This window comes from Triturus cristatus, chromosome 4_1 (genome assembly GCF_964204655.1).
Source record: "Triturus cristatus chromosome 4_1, aTriCri1.1, whole genome shotgun sequence".
Classification (NCBI taxonomy): domain Eukaryota; kingdom Metazoa; phylum Chordata; class Amphibia; order Caudata; family Salamandridae; genus Triturus; species Triturus cristatus.
Genome location: NC_140585.1, coordinates 133,705,704 through 133,725,703, shown reverse-complemented (window position 1 = coordinate 133,725,703; position 20,000 = coordinate 133,705,704). Strand labels below are relative to the sequence as shown.

Sequence of the window (20,000 nt, the reverse complement as noted above, 5' to 3'; positions counted from 1 at the left end):
TGTGCCTATGTGTGCATAGAGTGGTACATGTGTAAAATCTGTATGATTTGGGCAGTTAAAGTGCTGATTTTGCCTCCGAGTAAGAAAAGTACTACACAAAATGTATAAAGGATCGGCACATTGGCTGCCTTTGCTGATGCCCCCGTTGCCTAATTTGTAGTGCAATGGTTAAGTTGCAGAGTGTGGTTGAACTTGGTTAGGAGACTTAGTGTCTCTTTCCGTGTCCTACTGATGATAAGGATGGCTTGATACCATTTTCTAAGCCCAGTATATTGAGAAAAGAAGTAAGTGAAGAAGAAGTGTGGGGTCGAAAGTGGTTCTCCAATTTCTCTCCATTTGCTAAAATTGCAAAGTCTCCATTATAGCATAGAAGAGAGCGTTAAAGTCGGGGATGGAAGAGGATGAAAATGGGAAGTTTACTTATAGAGAGAAGTGAGAAATGCCCTGTGTGCACACACCGGTGTCTGACCATAGAATACATTTAAATAATGCCTCTAGAAAAGAGCTATGCATGTGTGCCTCAGTGGCCTAATGGATAAGGCACTGGCCTCCTAAGCCAGGGATTGTGGGATTGAGTCCCATCTGAGGTGATAACAAAAATCCTCCCTCTTTCTTTTCCAGAAAATTAGGTAGATTTATTACATGCTTCCTCTCAGAAGTTTATGAGGGATTAGGTACTTTGAAACTGTCACGTTTTACTTGTGTACACTTCACAGTCATGTTAGTCTTCTGAAACTGCAAAGTAGATTTTTAAATGCCTATTTTTGTGAGATGCATTTTCGACCGGCCAGAACATATTCCTTTGGAAAAAATGATATGAATTGGATTGGTGTGAATCTTGTTTCTAGAGGTGGTGACAGGCTTTCAGCTACTTGAATAGGTCAAGCCAGGATTCATAAAACTTATACAACCTATGTGAGTGTGAAAAATTAGCATATGCAGGAAGGAGCAATTTGTACTACTTTCAAAACAGTTTCACTCCACGTCTGGAAACGTCCAGAGCTATGTAGAGCATACAAATGAGCTTTAAACTCATGAGGAAAGAGGTTTGTATGGAAAAAGGAAAACAAAAGCATATCGTACTTATAAAATTCTCAATATATAGATTCCAAAAAAGTGCTTCCAGCGAAAAGAGCTGAAAGAACACTATGGGATGCAAACATGAATACCTTTCAATAATATGTTCTCCATCCATGCATACCACCTACATGATAAAAATCATCTCAGGTGGACGGATGACAGCGTGGCCTAATGGATAAGGCGTCTGACTTCGGATCAGAAGATTGAGGGTTCGAGTCCCTTCGTGGTCGTTTTTGGCCAATGGTCACACAATCTGCTTTACATTCAGAGTGAAAAAAGTATTTTCCAATACTCTTGTAGTCCTCACTTTCTCATTACTAATCATTAATAAAGTGGAGTACATACTGTAAACTCATTCAGGTTGCATCTTCAGGCTAACTACTTGTGCATTTTAGTGGCATTAAAAAGTGCTTCTATGCCGACGCACTGAATATGTAATAGGTTTGCAGAATTTTGACGTGACAGAATGGGTTTTTAGCTTAAGTGTGTGTAGAAGAACTTCAAGGTGTGTGCCTATGTCTGCATAGAGTGGTACATGTGTAAAATCTGTATGATTTGGGCAGTTAAAGTGCTGATTTTGCCTCGGAGTAAGAAAAGTACTACACAAAATGTATAAAGGATCGGCACATTGGCTGCCTTTGCTGATGCCCCCGTTGCCTAATTTGTAGTGCAATGGTTAAGTTGCAGAGTGTGGTTGAACTTGGTTAGGAGACTTAGTGCCTCTTTCCGTGTCCTACTGATGATAAGGATGGCTTGATACCATTTTCTAAGCCCAGTATATTGAGAAAAGAAGTAAGTGAAGAAGAAGTGTGGAGTCGAAAGTGGTTTTCCAATTTCTCTCCACTTGCTAAAATTGCAAAGTCTCCAATATAGCATAGAAGAGAGCGTTAAAGTCGGGGATGGAAGAGGATGAAAATGGGAAGTTTACTTATTGAGAGAAGTGAGAAATGCCCTGTGTGCACACACCGGTGTCTGACCATAGAATACATTTAAATAATGCCTCTAGAAAAAAGCTATGCATGTATCCTCAGTGGCCTAATGGATAAGGCACTGGCTTCCTAAGCCAGGGATTGTGGGCTCGAGTCCCATCTGAGGTGATAACAAAAATCCTCCCTCTTTCTTTTCCAGAAAATTAGGTAGATTTATTACATGCTTCCTCTCGGAAGTTTATGAGGGATTAGGTACTTTGAAACTGTCCCATTTTACTTGTGTACACTTCACACTCATGTTAGTGTTCTGAAACTGCAAAGTAGATTTTTAAATGCCTATTTTTGTGAGATGCATTTTTGACCGGCCAGAACATATTCTTTTGGAAAAAATGATTTGAATTGGATTGGTGTGAATCTTGTTTCTAGAGGTGGTGACAGGCTTTCAGCTACTTGAATAGGTCAAGCCAGGATTCATAAAACGTATACAACCTATGTGAGTGTGAAAAATTAGCATATGCAGGAAGGAGCAATTTGTACTACTTTCAAAACAGTTTCACTCCACGTCTGGAAACGTCCAGAGCTATGTAGAGCATACAAATGAGCTTTAAACTCATGAGGAAAGAGGTTTGTATGCAAAAAGGAAAACAAAAGCATATCGTACTCATAAAATTCTCAATATATAGATTCAAAAAAAGTGCTTCCAGCGAAAAGAGCTGAAAGAACACTTTGGGATGTAAACCTGAATACCTTTCAATAATATGTTCTCCATCCATGCATGCCACCTACATGATAAAAATCATCTCAGGTGAACGGATGACCGCGTGGCCTAATGGATAAGGCGTCTGACTTCGGATCAGAAGATTGAGGGTTCGAGTCCCTTCATGGTCGGTTTTGGCCAATGGTCACACAATCTGCTTTACATTCAGAGTGGAAAAAGTCTTTTCCAATACTCTTGTAGTCCTCACTTTCTCATTACTAATCATTAATAAAGTGGAGTACATACTGTAAACTCATTCAGGTTGCATCTTCAGTCTAACTACTTGTGCATTTTAGTGGCATTAAAAAGTGCTTCTATGCCGACGCACTGAATATGTAATAGGTTTGCAGAATTTTGACGTGACAGAATGGGTTTTTAGCTTAAGTGTGTGTAGAAGAACTGCAAGGTGTGTGCCTATGTGTGCATAGAGTGGTACATGTGTAAAATCTGTATGATTTGGGCAGTTAAAGTGCTTATTTTGCCTCCGAGTAAGAAAAGTACTACACAAAATGTATAAAGGATCGGCACATTGGCTGCCTTTGCTGATGCCCCCATTGCCTAATTTGTAGTGCAATGGTTAAGTTGCAGAGTGTGGTTGAACTTGGTTAGCAAACTTAGTGCCTCTTTCCGTGTCCTACTGATGATAAGGATGGCTTGATACCATTTTCTAAGCCCAGTATATTGAGAAAAGAAGTAAGTGAAGAAGAAGTGTGGAGTCGAAAGTGGTTCTCCAATTTCTCTCCACTTGCTAAAATTGCAAAGTCTCCATTATAGCATAGAAGAGAGCGTTAAAGTCGGGGATGGAAGAGGATGAAAATGGGAAGTTTACTTATAGAGAGAAGTGAGAAATGCCCTGTGTGCACACACCGGTGTCTGACCATAGAATACATTTAAATAATGCCTCTAGAAAAGAGCTATGCATGTGTGCCTCAGTGGCCTAATGGATAAGGCACTGGCCTCCTAAGCCAGGGATTGTGGGATTGAGTCCCATCTGAGGTGATAACAAAAATCCTCCCTCTTTCTTTTCCAGAAAATTAGGTAGATTTATTACATGCTTCCTCTCAGAAGTTTATGAGGGATTAGGTACTTTGAAACTGTCACGTTTTACTTGTGTACACTTCACAGTCATGTTAGTCTTCTGAAACTGCAAAGTAGATTTTTAAATGCCTATTTTTGTGAGATGCATTTTCGACCGGCCAGAACATATTCCTTTGGAAAAAATGATATGAATTGGATTGGTGTGAATCTTGTTTCTAGAGGTGGTGACAGGCTTTCAGCTACTTGAATAGGTCAAGCCAGGATTCATAAAACTTATACAACCTATGTGAGTGTGAAAAATTAGCATATGCAGGAAGGAGCAATTTGTACTACTTTCAAAACAGTTTCACTCCACGTCTGGAAACGTCCAGAGCTATGTAGAGCATACAAATGAGCTTTAAACTCATGAGGAAAGAGGTTTGTATGGAAAAAGGAAAACAAAAGCATATCGTACTTATAAAATTCTCAATATATAGATTCCAAAAAAGTGCTTCCAGCGAAAAGAGCTGAAAGAACACTATGGGATGCAAACATGAATACCTTTCAATAATATGTTCTCCATCCATGCATACCACCTACATGATAAAAATCATCTCAGGTGGACGGATGACAGCGTGGCCTAATGGATAAGGCGTCTGACTTCGGATCAGAAGATTGAGGGTTCGAGTCCCTTCGTGGTCGTTTTTGGCCAATGGTCACACAATCTGCTTTACATTCAGAGTGGAAAAAGTCTTTTCCAATACTCTTGTAGTCCTCACTTTCTCATTACTAATCATTAATAAAGTGGAGTACATACTGTAAACTCATTCAGGTTGCATCTTCAGTCTAACTACTTGTGCATTTTAGTGGCATTAAAAAGTGCTTCTATGCCGACGCACTGAATATGTAATAGGTTTGCAGAATTTTGACGTGACAGAATGGGTTTTTAGCTTAAGTGTGTGTAGAAGAACTGCAAGGTGTGTGCCTATGTGTGCATTGAGTGCTACATGTGTAAAATCTGTATGATTTGGGCAGTTAAAGTGCTGATTTTGCCTCCGAGTAAGAAAAGTACTACACAAAATGTATAAAGGATCGGCACATTGGCTGCCTTTGCTGATGCCCCCGCTGCCTAATTTGTAGTGCAATGGTTAAGTTGCAGAGTGTGGTTGAACTTGGTTAGGAGACTTAGTGCCTCTTTCCGTGTCCTACTGATGATAAGGATGGCTTGATACCATTTTCTAAGCCCAGTATATTGAGAAAAGAAGTAAGTGAAGAAGAAGTGTGGAGTCGAAAGTGGTTTTCCAATTTCTCTCCACTTGCTAAAATTGCAAAGTCTCCATTATAGCATAGAAGAGAGCGTTAAAGTCGGGGATGGAAGAGGATGAAAATGGGAAGTTTACTTCTTGAGAGAAGTGAGAAATGCCCTGTGTGCACACACCGGTGTCTGACCATAGAATACATTTAAATAATGCCTCTAGAAAAGAGCTATGCATTTGTGCCTCAGTGGCCTAATGGATAAGGCACTGGCCTCCTAAGCCAGGGATTGTGGGTTCAAGGCCCATCGGAGGTGATAACAAAAATCCTCCCTCTTTCTTTTCCAGAAAATTAGGTAGATTTATTACATGCTTCCTCTCAGAAGTTTATGAGGGATTAGGTACTTTGAAACGGTCCCATTTTACTTGTGTACACTTCACAGTCATGTTAGTGTTCTGAAACTGCAAAGTAGATTTTTAAATGCCTATTTTTGTGAGATGCATTTTCGACCGGCCAGAACATATTCCTTTGGAAAAAATGATATGAATTGGATTGGTGTGAATCTTGTTTCGAGAGGTGGTGACAGGCTTTCAGCTACTTGAATAGGTCAAGCCAGGATTCATAAAACTTATACAACCTATGTGAGTGTGAAAAATTAGCATATGCAGGAAGGAGCAATTTGTACTACTTTCAAAACAGTTTCACTCCACGTCTGGAAACTTCCAGAGCTATGTAGAGCATACAAATGAGCTTTAAACTCATGAGGAAAGAGGTTTGTATGGAAAAAGGAAAACAAAAGCATATCGTACTCATAAAATTCTCAATATATAGATTCCAAAAAAGTGCTTCCAGCGAAAAGAGCTGAAAGAACACTATGGGATGTAAACCTGAATACCTTTCAATAATATGTTCTCCATCCATGCATACCACCTACATGATAAAAATCATCTCAGGTGGACGGATGACCGCGTGGCCTAATGGATAAGGCGTCTGACTTCGGATCAGAAGATTGAGGGTTCGAGTCCCTTCGTGGTCGTTTTTGGCCAATGGTCACACAATCTGCTTTACATTCAGAGTGGAAAAAGTCTTTTCCAATACTCTTGTAGTCCTCACTTTCTCATTACTAATCAATAATAAAGTGGAGTACATACTGTAAACTCATTCAGATTGCATCTTCAGTCTAACTACTTGTGCATTTTAGTGGCATTAAAAAGTGCTTCTATGCCGACGCACTGAATATGTAATAGGTTTGCAGAATTTTGACGTGACAGAATGGGTTTTTAGCTTAAGTGTGTGTAGAAGAACTGCAAGGTGTGTGCCTATGTGTGCATAGAGTGGTACATGTGTAAAATCTGTATGATTTGGGCAGTTAAAGTGCTGATTTTGCCTCCGAGTAAGAAAAGTACTACACAAAATGTATAAAGGATCGGCACATTGGCTGCCTTTGCTGATGCCCCCGTTGCCTAATTTGTAGTGCAATGTGTTGTGATGTGCTTATTATCTATACACTCTTCCTACTCTGGCTCTCTGCCTGCCTGCTCAGCCTTTGATGAGGTATGTTAGAATGTTGAGGGTGGTTGGGATTCTAGTGTGATCAGTTGGTGAGAAGGGGCTGAGCAGGGAGGACGCTGCTCCTGGTGGGGCATTAAGAAGGAACAGAACATCTCCTGTTAACCTGTAACTAATGATTTGGTTCTAAAGAATAAAGCATCAATCATCAATACAAGACCTATGCCTGCGCCCATTCATTCTTCATAACACTGGCGACGAGTTAAAGAACCTGAGTGTACTTTCAAAGGATTTTGGACTTGTGAAACTTAAGAGCCTACCTTGGATGAATTTGGGAACTGAAGAAGCGCATTAAAGGGAAAAAAAAGAAGCAATCTTGCACTCCACAAGCCCCACCAGTGACCTAAAGACCGGTCAGCCCTGTCGTGGACGTGCCAGATGATGGATTTGGGTGAGTGCTTCCCCAAAAGACTTGATTGACTGTGGTCTTGGACATTTCTGACCATTTGGGAACCCTAACCTGGGCCTGCCAATTTTTGCTGTTTTGGGTGTGTGTCTTCATGTAGAGGAGTTTCCCTGAGGACCAACAAAAGTGTGTTGCTCGCAATGTTTTCACAGTGCCTCAGAGTGGAAGTGCTGTCAAGTTCCCCCAGAGACTTTAAGAAATAATTTTAAAAGACATCGAGGCTTGTTAATTCAACAAAGTGGGTTTTCTGGTCAAAGCCAGTTTAAAAAAGTCAAGGACATGCCAACCTTTGCATTTCGTCTTTAAAAGTGTGGTGTGTGATCGATGTTTTGAGCACGATTTTGCTGGTTTGGCATTGCCAGCGTGATGAGGATCCTGCACAGTTAACATACAACGTTTTGCACAATTTTCGGCGCATTTTGAGATTTGTGACTTTCATTGTTTTCGGTCACTGGCAGCGTTTTACAGTTGGTTTGGTTTCTCATTTCGTATTCAAAAGCAGAGGCGCGTGCTACAATAAGCGCGTGGACACTTACCTGCCTCTAGGAGATCGCGCTGTTTCATTGCTGACGTCCGTGACTTCCATGACGATGGTGGAATCTGTTGTGCTTCCTGGCTGCTGTTGGGACGTGTGGTGTGCACCGACGCGCCGTGAGCCACTCTGCAATGACGTGGACAGCGTGCCGCCATCTTGTGGTTGGCGTCCGCTGTTGCTTTTCCTTTTGGAGGTTCCTGATTAGCGCGGAGTTGCCGTGTTCATGTGTCTTCCTGCCAACCAACGTGTTTGCGTTTTTTTTTTAATAAAGTTTCCTGCATGTCGACATGTGTGCCAGTGACGGCGCGGTGTCTTCATGATTTCTACTTCACAATTTTCTTCATCTGTCAAGAGTTTTGGTATGTGCACCCGGTGGACGCTGGAGACTTGTAACTTTGTTTGTTTTTCGTTTTGCAAGCGGTCAGCATTTTGTGCGGTTATACACAGTTGTGGAGCACTTCTTAGCACTGACTGGGGTGAACTTGCTCTGCTTGAGCGAATTGGTGAGCGGCAATTTCATGCAGCTTTTGGGAACGTTTTTTTTTCTTTTTCTTGTCAAAGACCTCGGGTGAGAGTTCGCTCACCGGTGTGGCATACATTTTGTTTGTATTGTGATATTCCTCAGTTTTTGTTTCATTGGGTGGGACATCTAATGTCGGGGTGGTAATCACAGGTTTATCTCTTGTTTTAGGGTTGCATAGTGTTTTGCGAGTGTGTGTTTTTTTCGAGTGTGTGTTTTAGGGTTAAGGGATACCCTAAATTTTGACATGGGTTATAAATTCCCATAGTGTATATTGAATGTGTGTTTAGGGTTAAGGGATACCCTAAATTTTGACATGGGTTATAAATTTCCATAGTGTATATTGAATGTGTGTTTTAGGGTTAAGGGATACCCTAAAATTTGTCATGGGGTATAGATACCCATAGTTTTTTGCGAATGTGTTTTTGGGGTTAAGGGATACCCTAAATTTGTCATGAGTTATTGTTACTCATAGTTATCGCAAGAGTGTTTTAGGGTTAAGGGATACCCTGATTTGTCAGTTAGAGTTACCCATAAAGGAGTTTGGGTTTAAAGGTACCCTATGTTGGTTAGGGTTAAGGGATTTAGTCTAAGATCTGTCTTATTGGTAGATCCGTTTTTGTCTTAGTTGTGCAGTTTAGGGTTGTAGATCCCTGTTCTGCCTGTCTTGTGTCTTTTTATGAGGCACAATGGGTACGTTGTAGGGTGTAGTGTAGTGTCTTGTACCCATAGTTGTAGTCTGAGTTTTCATGCTAGTTTTGCAATTTTGTTTTTGATCATTATCAGGGGAAGGATGGTGTTTAATGTTTTGGTTTTTCATCTTCCTTTTCTACTAAATGTGTGTTAAATTTATTTTCATGCATTTTTACTGTTATTATCATTATCGCTGGGGGGGTGATGTTTAATTAGTTGTTATTAATGCATCCTCCTATGCTCAGTGAGTGTTGTATCATCTTAACACATGTTGATTGTTTTTAAATATTATAAGGGGGGAGATGTGTTGTGATGTGCTTATTATCTATACACTCTTCCTACTCTGGCTCTCTGCCTGCCTGCTCAGCCTTTGATGAGGTATGTTAGAATGTTGAGGGTGGTTGGGATTCTAGTGTGATCAGTTGGTGAGAAGGGGCTGAGCAGGGAGGACGCTGCTCCTGGTGGGGCATTAAGAAGGAACAGAACATCTCCTGTTAACCTGTAACTAATGATTTGGTTCTAAAGAATAAAGCATCAATCATCAATACAAGACCTATGCCTGCGCCCATTCATTCTTCATAACACAATGGTTAAGTTGCAGAGTGTGGTTGAACTTGGTTAGGAGACTTAGTGCCTCTTTCCGTGTCCTACTGATGATAAGGATGGCTTGATACCATTTTCTAAGCCCAGTATATTGAGAAAAGAAGTAAGTGAAGAAGAAGTGTGGAGTCGAAAGTGGTTCTCCAATTTCTCTCCACTTGCTAAAATTGCAAAGTCTCCATTATAGCATAGAAGATAGCGTTAAAGTCGGGGATGGAAGAGGATGAAAATGGGAAGTTTACTTATAGAGAGAACTGAGAAATGCCCTGTGTGCACACACCGGTGTCTGACCATAGAATACATTTAAATAATGCCTCTAGAAAAGAGCTATGCATGTGTGTCTCAGTGGCCTAATGGATAAGGCACTGGCCTCCTAAGCCAGGGATTGTGGGTTCGAGTCCCATCTGAGGTGATAACAAAAATCTTCCCTCTTTCTCTTCCAGAAAATTAGGTAGATATATTACATGCTTCCTCTCGGAAGTTTATGAGGGATTAGGTACTTTGAAACTGACCCATTTTACTTGTGTACACTTCACAGTCATGTTAGTGTTCTGAAACTGCAAAGTAGATTTTTAAATGCCTATTTTTGTGAGATGCATTTTCGACCGGCCAGAACATATTCCTTTGGAAAAAATGATATGATTTGGATTGGTGTGAATCTTGTTTCTAGAGGTGGTGACAGGCTTTCAGCTACTTGAATAGGTCAAGCCAGGATTCATAAAACTTATACAACCTATGTGAGTGTGAAAAATTAGCATATGCAGGAAGGAGCAATTTGTACTACTTTCAAAACAGTTTCACTCCACGTCTGGAAACGTCCAGAGCTATGTAGAGCATACAAATGAGCTTTAAACTCATGAGGAAAGAGGTTTGTATGCAAAAAGGAAAACAAAAGCATATCGTACTCATAAAATTCTCAATATATAGATTCAAAAAAAGTGCTTCCAGCGAAAAGAGCTGAAAGAACACTTTGGGATGTAAACCTGAATACCTTTCAATAATATGTTCTCCATCCATGCATACCACCTACATGATAAAAATCATCTCAGGTGAACGGATGACCGCGTGGCCAAATGGATAAGGCGTCTGACTTTGGATCAGAAGATTGAGGGATCGAGTCCGTTCGTGATCATTTTTGGCCAATGATCACACAATCTGCTTTACATTCAGAGTGGAAAAAGTATTTTCCAATATTCTTGTAGTCCTCACTTTCTCATTACTAATCATTAATAAAGTGGAGTACATACTGTAAACTCATTCAGGTTGCATCTTCAGTCTAACTACTTGTGCATTTTAGTGGCATTAAAAAGTGCTTCTATGCCGACGCACTGAATATGTAATAGGTTTGCAGAATTTTGACGTGACAGAATGGGTTTTTAGCTTAAGTGTGTGTAGAAGAACTGCAAGGTGTGTGCCTATGTCTGCATAGAGTGGTACATGTGTAAAATCTGTATGATTTGGGCAGTTAAAGTGCGGATTTTGCCTCCGAGTAAGAAAAGTACTACTCAAAATCTATAAAGGATCGGCACATTGGCTGCCTTTGCTGATGCCCCCGTTGCCTAATTTGTAGTGCAATGGTTAAGTTGCAGAGTGTGGTTGAACTTGGTTAGGAGACTTAGTGCCTCTGTCCGTGTCCTACTGATGATAAGGATGGCTTGATACCATTTTCTAAGCCCAGTATATTGAGAAAAGAAGTAAGTGAAGAAGAAGTGTGGAGTCGAAAGTGGTTCTCCAATTTCTCTCCATTTGCTAAAATTGCAAAGTCTCCATTATAGCATAGAAGAGAGCGTTAAAGTCGGGGATGGAAGAGGATGAAAATGGGAAGTTTACTTATAGAGAGAAGTGAGAAATGCCCTGTGTGCACACACCGGTGTCTGACCATAGAATACATTTAAATAATGCCTCTAGAAAAAAGCTATGCATGTATCCTCAGTGGCCTAATGGATAAGGCACTGGCTTCCTAAGCCAGGGATTGTGGGTTCGAGTCCCATCTGAGGTGATAACAAAAATCCGCCCTCTTTCTTTTCCAGAAAATTAGGTAGATTTATTACATGCTTCCTCTCGGAAGTTTATGAGGGATTAGGTACTTTGAAACTGTCCCATTTTACTTGTGTACACTTCACACTCATGTTAGTGTTCTGAAACTGCAAAGTAGATTTTTAAATGCCTATTTTTGTGAGATGCATTTTCGACCGGCCAGAACATATTCTTTTGGAAAAAATGATTTGAATTGGATTGGTGTGAATCTTGTTTCTAGAGGTGGTGACAGGCTTTCAGCTACTTGAATAGGTCAAGCCAGGATTCATAAAACTTATACAACCTATGTGAGTGTGAAAAATTAGCATATGCAGGAAGGAGCAATTTGTACTACTTTCAAAACAGTTTCACTCCACGTCTGGAAACGTCCAGAGCTATGTAGAGCATACAAATGATCTTTAAACTCATGAGGAAAGAGGTTTGTATGCAAAAAGGAAAACAAAAGCATATCGTACTCATAAAATTCTCAATATATAGATTCCAAAAAAGTGCTTCCAGCGAAAAGAGCTGAAAGAACACTATGGGATGTAAACCTGAATACCTTTGAATAATATGTTCTCCATCCATGCATGCCACCTACATGATAAAAATCATCTCAGGTGAACGGATGACCGCGTGGCCTAATGGATAAGGCGTCTGACTTCGGATCAGAAGATTGAGGGTTCGAGTCGTTTTTGGCCAATGGTCACACAATCTGCTTTACATTCAGAGTGGAAAAAGTCTTTTCCAATACTCTTGTAGTCCTCACTTTCTCATTACTAATCATTAATAAAGTGGAGTACATACTGTAAACTCATTCAGGTTGCATCTTCAGTCTAACTACTTGTGCATTTTAGTGGCATTAAAAAGTGCTTCTATGCCGACGCACTGAATATGTAATAGGTTTGCAGAATTTTGACGTGACAGAATGGGATTTTAGCTTAAGTGTGTGTAGAAGAACTGCAAGGTGTGTGCCTATGTGTGCATAGAGTGGTACATGTGTAAAATCTGTATGATTTGGGCAGTTAAAGTGCTTATTTTGCCTCCGAGTAAGAAAAGTACTACACAAAATGTATAAAGGATCGGCACATTGGCTGCCTTTGCTGATGCCCCCATTGCCTAATTTGTAGTGCAATGGTTAAGTTGCAGAGTGTGGTTGAACTTGGTTAGCAAACTTAGTGCCTCTTTCCGTGTCCTACTGATGATAAGGATGGCTTGATACCATTTTCTAAGCCCAGTATATTGAGAAAAGAAGTACGTGAAGAAGAATTGTGGAGTCGAAAGTGGTTCTCCAATTTCTCTCCACTTGCTAAAATTGCAAAGTCTCCATTATAGCATAGAAGAGAGCGTTAAAGTCGGGGATGGAAGAGGATGAAAATGGGAAGTTTACTTATAGAGAGAAGTGAGAAATGCCCTGTGTGCACACACCGGTGTCTGACCATAGAATACATTTAAATAATGCCTCTAGAAAAGAGCTATGCATGTGTGCCTCAGTGGCCTCATGGATAAGGCACTGGCCTCCTAAGCCAAGGATTGTGGGTTCAAGTCCCATCTGAGGTGATAACAAAAATCCTCCCTCTTTCTTTTCCAGAAAATTAGGTAGATTTATTACATGCTTCCTCTCAGAAGTTTATGAGGGATTAGGTACTTTGAAACGGTCCCATTTTACTTGTGTACACTTCACAGTCATGTTAGTGTTCTGCAACTGCAAAGTAGATTTTTAAATGCCTATTTTTGTGAGATGCATTTTCGACCGGCCAGAACATATTCCTTTGGAAAAAATGATACGAATTGGATTGGTGTGAATCTTGTTTCTAGAGGTGGTGACAGGCTTTCAGCTACTTGAATAGGTCAAGCCAGGATTCATAAAACTTATACAACCTATGTGAGTGTGAAAAATTAGCATATGCAGGAAGGAGCAATTTGTACTACTTTCAAAACAGTTTCACTCCACGTCTGGAAACGTCCAGAGCTATGTAGAGAATACAAATGAGCTTTAAACTCATGAGGAAAGAGGTTTGTATGGAAAAAGGAAAACAAAAGCATATCGTACTCATAAAATTCTCAATATATAGATTCCAAAAAAGTGCTTCCAGCGAAAAGAGCTGAAAGAACACTATGGGATGTAAACCTGAATACCTTTCAATAATATGTTCTCCATCCATGCATACCACCTACATGATAAAAATCATCTCAGGTGGACGGATGACCGCGTGGCCTAATGGAGAAGGCGTCTGACTTCGGATCAGAAGATTGAGGGTTCGAGTCCCTTCGTGGTCGTTTTTGGCCAATGGTCACACAATCTGCTTTACATTCAGAGTGGAAAAAGTATTTTCCAATACTCTTGTAGTCCTCACTTTCTCATTACTAATCATTAATAAAGTGGAGTACATACTGTAAACTCATTCAGGTTGCATCTTGAGTCTAACTACTTGTGCATTTTAGTGGCATTAAAAAGTGCTTCTATGCCGATGCACTGAATATGTAATAGGTTTGCAGAATTTTGACGTGACAGAATGGGTTTTTACCTTAAGTGTGTGTAGAAGAACTGCAAGGTGTGTGCCTATGTGTGCATAGAGTGGTACATGTGTAAAATCTGTATGATTTGGGCAGTTAAAGTGCTGATTTTGCCTCCGAGTAAGAAAAGTACTACACAAAATGTATAAAGGATCGGCACATTGGCTGCCTTTGCTGATGCCCCCGTTGCCTAATTTGTAGTGGAATGGTTAAGTTGCAGAGTGTGGTTGAACTTGGTTAGGAGACTTAGTGCCTCTTTCCGTGTCCTACTGATGATAAGGATGGCTTGATACCATTTTCTAAGCCCAGTATATTGAGAAAAGAAGTAAGTGAAGAAGAAGTGTGGAGTCGAAAGTGGTTCTCCAATTTCTCTCCACTTGCTAAAATTGCAAAGTCTCCATTATAGCATAGAAGAGAGCGTTAAAGTCGGGGATGGAAGAGGATGAAAATGGGAAGTTTACTTATAGAGAGAACTGAGAAATGCCCTGTGTGCACACACCGGTGTCTGACCATAGAATACATTTAAATAATGCCTCTAGAAAAGTGCTATGCATGTGTGTCTCAGTGGCCTAATGGATAAGGCACTGGCCTCCTAAGCCAGGGATTGTGGGTTCAAGTCCCATCTGAGGTGATAACAAATATCCTCCCTCTTTCTTTTCCAGAAAATTAGGTAGATTTATTACATGCTTCCTCTCGGAAGTTTATGAGGGATTAGGTACTTTGAAACTGTCCCATTTTACTTGTGTACACTTCACAGTCATTTTAGTGTTCTGAAACTGCAAAGTAGATTATTAAATGCCTATTTTTGTGAGATGCATTTTCGACCGGCCAGAACATATTCTTTTGGAAAAAATGATTTGAATTGGATTGGTGTGAATCTTGCTTCTAGAGGTGGTGACAGGCTTTCAGCTACTTGAATAGGTCAAGCCAGGATTCATAAAACTTATACAAACTATGTGAGTGTGAAAAATTAGCATATGCAGGATGGAGCAATTTGTACTACTTTCAAAACAGTTTCACTCCACGTCTGGAAACGTCCAGAGCTATGTACAGCATACAAATGAGCTTTAAACTCATGAGGAAAGAGGTTTGTATACAAAAAGGAAAACAAAAGCATATCGTACTCATAAAATTCTCAATATATAGATTCCAAAAAAGTGCTTCCAGCGAAAAGAGCTGAAAGAACACTATGGGATGTAAACCTGAATACCTTTCAATAATATGTTCTCCATCCATGCATACCACCTACATGATAAAAATCATTTCACTTGGACGGATGACAGCGTGGCCTAATGGATAAGGCGTCTGACTTCGGATCAGAAGATTGAGGGTTCGAGTCCCTTCGTGGTCGTTTTTGGCCAATGGTCACACAATCTGCTTTACATTCAGAGTGGAAAAAGTCTTTTCCAATACTCTTGTAGTCCTCACTTTCTCATTACTAATCATTAATAAAGTGGAGTACATACTGTAAACTCATTCAGGTTGCATCTTCAGTCTAACTACTTGTGCATTTTAGTGGCATTAAAAAGTGCTTCTATGCCGACGCACTGAACATGTAATAGGTTTGCAGAATTTTGACGTGACAGAATGGGTTTTTAGCTTAAGTGTGTGTAGAAGAACTGCAAGGTGTGTGCCTATGTGTGCATAGAGTGCTACATGTGTAAAATCTGTATGATTTGGGCAGTTAAAGTGCTGATTTTGCCTCCGAGTAAGAAAAGTACTACACAAAATGTATAAAGGATCGGCACATTGGCTGCCTTTGCTGATGCCCCCGTTGCCTAATTTGTAGTGCAATGGTTAAGTTGCAGAGTGTGGTTGAACTTGGTTAGGAGACTTAGTGTCTCTTTCCGTGTCCTACTGATGATAAGGATGGCTTGATACCATTTTCTAAGCCCAGTATATTGAGAAAAGAAGTAAGTGAAGAAGAAGTGTGGAGTGGGAGGTCACCGTCTATAACTACGCGGACGACCTCCAGCTCATCTTTGATCTGTCCCCTTCTCCTCTCTCGGTCTCCAATTTCCAGTCAACCATGACATTCATCAGTGACTGGATGAACCACAACCACCTTAAGCTGAACCCGGATAAAACCGAGCTGGTTCTCACCGGTGGTTCATCCAGTCCCTGGAACTCTCTCTTCTGGCCCCCTTCTCTTGGTTCTGCACCGACCCCCTCCACCACGGTCAAAACACTTGGTGTCAAAATCAACAGCCAACTCACTCTCCACTCACAAATCAGTTCTGTGGAGTCCTCCTGTTTCTTTTCTCTTCGCACTATCCGCACTGTCTCCCGCTTCTTTTCCCCCCAGGCACTTAAGATTATTATGGCCGCACTCGTGATATCAAAACTGGACTACGCAAACGCTCTTTATCACGGTATCCCCGCTTTCAGCTTGCGTAGACTCCAGACCGTCCAGAATCAAGCAGCTCGGCTTGTGTACGGCCTCCCTCGTTATCACCACTCCACCCCCCTTCTTAGAGAGCTTCACTGGCTCCCCATAAAGGAAGGGGCCCTATTCAAGATCGGGTGCATGGTCTTCCAGGCCCGCCAGGGCTCCGCCCCTGCCTTCATCTCCTCACTAATCACGTCCTATTTACCCACAAGAGAACTTCGATCTTCCTCCAGGTCCCTCCTCCAGATCCCTCGCTTCACTCGCAAAAAGTGGGGCGGGGCTAATTTCTCCACCCTAGCTCCAACCTTCTGGAACTCACTTCCTGACCACCTCCGGTCTGCCACCCAGTATCTCCCCTTTCGCAGAGATCTGAAAACGTTCCTTTTTAGCCAAGCCTTCCCCATTTAAACCCCTTTAAATATCCCTTTCTTCTCTCCCTGGTCCTCTTGTTTTCACCTCAGTTGCCGATCTCCCCAGCGCCAAGAAACCGTAAGGTGTATGCTGCGCTTTACAAGTATTTTAAATTAGAAATTAGAAATTAGTCGAAAGTGGTTCTCCAATTTCTCTCCACTTGCTAAAATTGCAAAGTCTCCATTATAGCATAGAAGAGAGCGTTAAAGTCGGGGATGGAAGAGGATGAAAATGGGAAGTTTACTTCTAGAGAGAAGTGAGAAATGCCCTGTGTGCACACACCGGTGTCTGACAATAGAATACATTTAAATAATGCCTCTAGAAAAGAGCTATGCATGTATGCCTCAGTGGCCTAATGGATAAGGCACTGGCCTCCTAAGCCAGGGATTGTGGGTTCGAGTCCCATCTGAGGTAATAACAAAAATCCACCCTCTTTCTTTCCCTGAAAATTAGGTAGATTTATTACATGCTTCCTCTCAGAAGTTTATGAGGGATTAGGTACTTTGAAACGGTCCCGTTTTACTTGTGTACACTTCACAGTCATGTTAGTGTTCTGAAACTGCAAAGTAGATTTTTAAATGCCTATTTTTGTGAGATGCATTTTCGACCGGCCAGAACATATTCCTTTGGAAAAAATGATTTGAATTGGATTGGTGTGAATCTTGTTTCTAGAGGTGGTGACAGGCTTTCAGCTACTTGAATAGGTCAAGCCAGGATTCATAAAACTTATACAACCTATGTGAGTGTGAAAAATTAGCATATGCAGGAAGGAGCAATTTGGACTACTTTCAAAACAGTTTCACTCCACGTCTGGAAACGTCCAGAGCTATGTAGAGCATACAAATGAGCTTTAAACTCATGAGGAAAGAGGTTTGTATGCAAAAAGGAAAACAAAAGCATATCGTACTCATAAAATTCTCAATATATAGATTCCAAAAAAGTGCTTCCAGCGAAAAGAGCTGAAAGAACACTATGGGATGTAAACCTGAATACCTTTCAATAATATGTTCTCCATCCATGCATACCACCTACATGATAAAAATCACCTCAGGTGGGCGGATGACCGCGTGGCCTAATGGATAAGGCGTCTGACTTCGGATCAGAAGATTGAGGGTTAGAGCCCCTTCGTGGTCGTTTTTGGCCAATGGTCACACAATCTGCTTTACATTCAGAGTGGAAAAAGTATTTTCCAATACTCTTGTAGTCCTCACTTTCTCATTACTAATCATTAATAAAGTGGAGTACATACTGTAAACTCATTCAGGTTGCATCTTCTGTCTAACTGCTTGTGCATTTTAGTGGCATTAAAAAGTGCTTCTATGCCGACGCACTGAATATGTAATAGGTTTGCAGAATTTTGACGTGACAGAATGGGTTTTTAGCTTAAGTGTGTGTAGAAGAACTGCAAGGTGTGTGCCTATGTGTGCATAGAGTGCTACATGTGTAAAATCTGTATGATTTGGGCAGTTAAAGTGCTGATTTTGCCTCCGAGTAAGAAAAGTACTACACAAAATGTATAAAGGATCGGCACATTGGCTGCCTTTGCTGATGCCCCCGTTGCCTAATTTGTAGTGCAATGGTTAAGTTGCAGAGTGTGGTTGAACTTGGTTAGGAGACTTAGTGCCTCTTTCCGTGTCCTACTGATGATAAGGATGGCTTGATACCATTTTCTAAGCCCAGTATATTGAGAAAATAAGTAAGTGAAGAAGAAGTGTGGAGTCGAAAGTGGTTCTCCAATTTCTCTCCACTTGCTAAAATTGCAAAGTCTCCATTATAGCATAGAAGAAAGCGTTAAAGTCGGGGATGGAAGAGGATGAAAATGGGAAGTTTACTTATAGAGAGAAGTGAGAAATGCCCTGTGTGCACACACCGGTGTCTGACCATAGAATACATTTAAATAATGCCTCTAGAAAAGTGCTATGCATGTGTACCTTAGTGGCCTGATGGATAAGGCACTGGCCTCCTAAGCCAGGGATTGTGGGTTCAAGTCCCATCTGAGGTGATAACAAAAATCCTCCCTCTATCTTTTCCAGAATATTAGGTAGATTTATTACATGCTTCCTCTCAGAAGTTTATGAGGGATTAGGTACTTTGAAACGGTCCCATTTTACTTGTGTACACTTCACAGTCATGTTAGTGTTCTGAAACTGCAAAGTAGATTTTTAAATGCCTATTTTTGTGAGATGCATTTTCGACCGGCCAGAACATATTCCTTTGGAAAACATGATTTGAATTGGATTGGTGTGAATCTTGTTTCTAGAGGTGGTGACAGGCTTTCAGCTACTTGAATAGGTCAAGCCAGTATACATAAAACGTATACAACCTATGTGAGTGTGAAAAATTAGCATATGCAGGAAGGAGCAATTTGTCCTACTTTCAAAACAGTTTCACTCCACGTCTGGAAACTTCCAGAGCTATGTAGAGAATACAAATGAGCTTTAAACTCATGAGGAAAGAGGTTTGTTTGGAAAAAGGAAAACAAAAGCATATCGTACTCATAAAATTCTCAATATATAGATTCCAAAAAAGTGCTTCCAGCGAAAAGAGCTGAAAGAACACTATGGGATGTAAACATGAATACCTTTCAATAATATGTTCTCCATCCATGCATACCACCTACATGATAAAAATCATCTCAGGTGGACGGATGACAGCGTGGCCTAATGGATAAGGCGTCTGACTTCGGATCAGAAGATTGAGGGTTCGAGTCCCTTCGTGGTCGTTTTTGGCCAATGGTCACACAATCTGCTTTACATTCAGAGTGGAAAAAGTCTTTTCCAATACTCTTGTAGTCCTCACTTTCTCATTACTAATCATTAATAAAGTGGAGTACATACTGTAAACTCATTCAGGTTGCATCTTCAGTCTAACTACTTGTGCATTTTAGTGGCATTAAAAAGTGCTTCTATGCCGACGCACTGAATATGTAATAGGTTTGCAGAATTTTGACGTGACAGAATGGGTTTTTAGCTTAAGTGTGTGTAGAAGAACTGCAAGGTGTGTGCCTATGTGTGCATTGAGTGCTACATGTGTAAAATCTGTATGATTTGGGCAGTTAAAGTGCTGATTTTGCCTCCGAGTAAGAAAAGTACTACACAAAATGTATAAAGGATCGGCACATTGGCTGCCTTTGCTGATGCCCCCGCTGCCTAATTTGTAGTGCAATGGTTAAGTTGCAGAGTGTGGTTGAACTTGGTTAGGAGACTTAGTGCCTCTTTCCGTGTCCTACTGATGATAAGGATGGCTTGATACCATTTTCTAAGCCCAGTATATTGAGAAAAGAAGTAAGTGAAGAAGAAGTGTGGAG

The 20,000-nt window shown here is 40.8% G+C and overlaps 3 non-coding genes across 3 annotated transcripts; all 3 read left to right on the top strand.

Annotated features, from left to right (window-relative positions):
* The first annotated feature begins 6,000 nt into the window (after positions 1–6,000).
* On the top strand, positions 6,001–6,073 carry TRNAR-UCG (transfer RNA arginine (anticodon UCG)). The gene has a single exon. It is a non-coding gene; the product is annotated as a tRNA-Arg (tRNA).
* A 7,510-nt stretch (positions 6,074–13,583) lies between these two features.
* Positions 13,584–13,656, top strand: TRNAR-UCG (transfer RNA arginine (anticodon UCG)). Its single transcript has one exon. It is a non-coding gene; the product is annotated as a tRNA-Arg (tRNA).
* Positions 13,657–17,034: 3,378 nt separating this feature from the next.
* On the top strand, positions 17,035–17,107 carry TRNAR-CCU (transfer RNA arginine (anticodon CCU)). Its single transcript has one exon. It is a non-coding gene; the product is annotated as a tRNA-Arg (tRNA).
* Positions 17,108–20,000: the final 2,893 nt, after the last annotated feature.